General features: G+C 38.6%; 1 pseudogene; it reads right to left on the bottom strand.

The window, feature by feature from the left end:
* Positions 1-709: 709 nt before the first annotated feature.
* LOC117033909 (RELT-like protein 1) lies at positions 710-1,569 on the bottom strand (annotated as a pseudogene).
* Positions 1,570-3,030: the final 1,461 nt, after the last annotated feature.

The following is a 3,030-nucleotide window of genomic DNA, read 5'->3' as shown; positions in this document are numbered from 1 at the left end:
CGGATGGATCTTGAGACTATAATGCTAAGCGAAATAAGTCAGACAGAAAAAGCAGAGAACCATATGATTTCATTGATATGTGGTATATGAACCAAAAACAACAAAAGAACAAGACAAACAAATGAGAAACAAAAACTGATAGACACAGACAATAGTTTCGTAGACCAGGTTATCTTCAAGGGCCTTTCACCACTGGAGAGTCATCTTTATCTTTTGTAACAGTTAAACTGTAAGAGGATCTTCTTTCACCTAGTAGTGAAGAATGAGAAGAAAGTGTTGGGGGAATATAAATACATGTGCACACACACACACACACACACACACACACACACACACAAACACACCCACAGCATCAGCTCAGACTGTACACAAATAGTCCCGCTGTACATAGTGATCAATGTGTATACTGGTCCAGGGATGAGGGACTGGAAGGGGTGGTAGCAGAAGGTGGTTGAGAAGATAAAAAATGAGTTCTTTTCTTGCTTGGAAATGTAATAAATTTTTCATCAGACTTTTTTAAACCAAAACGTGTTTCAAAGACAACTGAATTCTGTATCCAGCATAGCAACAACATTCCTTTTTAACTTTTATCCATATGCCTGCAGATTCCGTGAGAGAAATCTTATAGAAGATAAAAAATATTCCCTAGGTAACTTCGTATCTTGTAAGTTTTCAGTCTCATAGAACTCTTCAAATAAAGTCATTCCTGCTACTCTGTGCCAGTTTGTTCTCTCTTCACAGGTGTAACAGGCACCTCCCCATTGATGCTTTTGGTCTGATTAACCGACATCAAACTTCTCCGCTCCTTTTGATTTAACTTGTGTTCCACTTTTATAACTCTAAACCTGCCCACAGAGAGGATGGTGGCCTCTCTTCGGTGCCTTGGGCAGTCTCCTTAGGACTTGTTGATGGGTTTTATGAACTGCCACCACTTTTGCCTACACTGATGACACACATCCCTCTCGACAGCACTGTCCACTGTATGCAGATGGTAGCCACAGATGTACTTCTCTGGGATGCCACCTGGTAACAAGGGCCCAGCGCTCCCAGGCGGGCCCCCAGGAGTGCTGGGAATCATGGGGCTCTCAGGATCACACAGGCTGTTATCTGCTTCCATTGCCTTTAAAACATCAGCATTTGTTTCATTTTTCATGATGTAGTGGACAATTTGCCCAACGGTGTCACTATTTTCATTTATACTGTCATTCAACTCCATCTTTTCTATCTTTTCCTCCTCTACAATTTGCTGGGCTTCTGTTGTACAACGATAGCCTTTCTTCCTAAGCAGGTGGCAGATGAGGATGCCAAAGAGAACCATGATGAAGAACACAGGGACAAGTGCATAGGTGATATATTCTGGGTGTCTACTCCCAGTATTGTTGTAGTAGGCTATAGTGTTGTCTCCATTCTGGAGTGCAACGTGCAGCTGCCACCATTGTTAGACTGCTGGTTTATTATAAAATGCTAAAACTCGGGAACATCCAGATGGAAGAGATGCATAGGCGAGATATAAAGAAAAGGTGAGAAGCTTCTATACTCTACTGGGCTCACTCGCCACTCTCCCCTCATCTTCACATGTTCACCAACCTGGAAGCCTAGATAGCATGGTCTCGAATATGGAAAATCCTAATAATTCAATTTTAAAAACTATTAGAGCTAAAAAAAGGGGTTCAACAAGATTGTAACACATACAATTAATACACAAAAATCTGTTGTATTTCCATACAGTGTCAATAAACAATCTGAAAATGAAAGTAAGAAAATAACAGAATTTACATTAACATTAAAAGAATAAAATATTTTGCATCAAATTTAACAAGGGAAGTGCAAGATATATACACTGAAAACTATAAAACATTTTTTGAATGAATAAAAACATGTGATATGGTCATGGATTCGAAGACTGAATGTTCTTAAGATGACAGTGCTTTCCAAATGATCTATATGCTTTCCACAATCCCTATCAAAAGCTTAGCTGCTTTTTCTTTTTTTTACAGAAATTCACAAGCTGACCTAAAAATTCATGTGATAATTTAAGGGACCTAGAATAGACAAAACAATTTTGAAAAAAAAGTTGGAGAACTCACACTTGCTGATTTAAAAATTTAGTACAACCCTCAGTTTTTCCTCTTTGTCTCCAAAACTGTTTCTGATTAGTTCATTCACTTATTCTTTTCTTTAGAATCCGCAAATAAGTGAGATCATATGGTACTTATCTTTCTCTGTCTGACTTATGGGCGGGAGGGGTGGGAGGTGGGGGGGAGGGTGAGGGGATTGGAGGGCAGTCGGTGACCACAGGATGGCCACGGGTTTGAAAATTAATCTGGGGAACGTAATTTGGTGGTTACCAGAGGGTAAGGGGGTTGGGGGGTGGGGGAGGAGTGTGAGGGGGATCAAATGTATGGTGATGGAAGGGGAGCTGACTCTGGGTGGTGAACACACAGTGTGATTTATGGATGATGTGATACAGAATTGCACACCTGAAATCTATGTAATTTTACTAACAATTGTCACCCCAATAAATTAAAAAATAAAAAAAGAAAAAAAAATTTAGTACAAACCTACAGTAATCAAAACAGTGTGGTACTTGCATAAGGATAAACATATAGAATAGATTGAGGGTTAGAAATAAACTCTCAAATTTACACTCAATTTATTTTTGACATGGGTGCCAAGACAAGTCAAAGGGGAAAGAATAGCCTTTTCAACAAACAGTGCTGGGACAATTGGATATCTACATGCACAAGAATGAAGTTGGACCTCTACATACCACGATATACAAAATTTAACTCCGAATGGATCAAAGATCTAACTGTAAGAGCTAAAATTGTAAGACTCCTACAAGAAAACATAGGAGTAAATGTTCAAGACTTTGAATTAGCAACTTTTTCCTATATATGACACCCAAAGTATAAGCAACAAAATAAAAAATAGATAAATTGAATGCTATCAAAATTAAAAAACTTTTGTGCTTCAAAAAATACCAACAAGAAAGTGAAAAGGCAACCCACAGAATGGCAGAAAATATGA

The sequence above is a fragment of the Rhinolophus ferrumequinum genome, chromosome X (assembly GCF_004115265.2).
Source record: "Rhinolophus ferrumequinum isolate MPI-CBG mRhiFer1 chromosome X, mRhiFer1_v1.p, whole genome shotgun sequence".
In the NCBI taxonomy this organism is placed as follows: Eukaryota; Metazoa; Chordata; class Mammalia; order Chiroptera; family Rhinolophidae; genus Rhinolophus; species Rhinolophus ferrumequinum.
The sequence above is the reverse complement of the archived record's forward strand: the minus strand, read 5'-3'. Positions and strand labels throughout refer to the sequence as shown.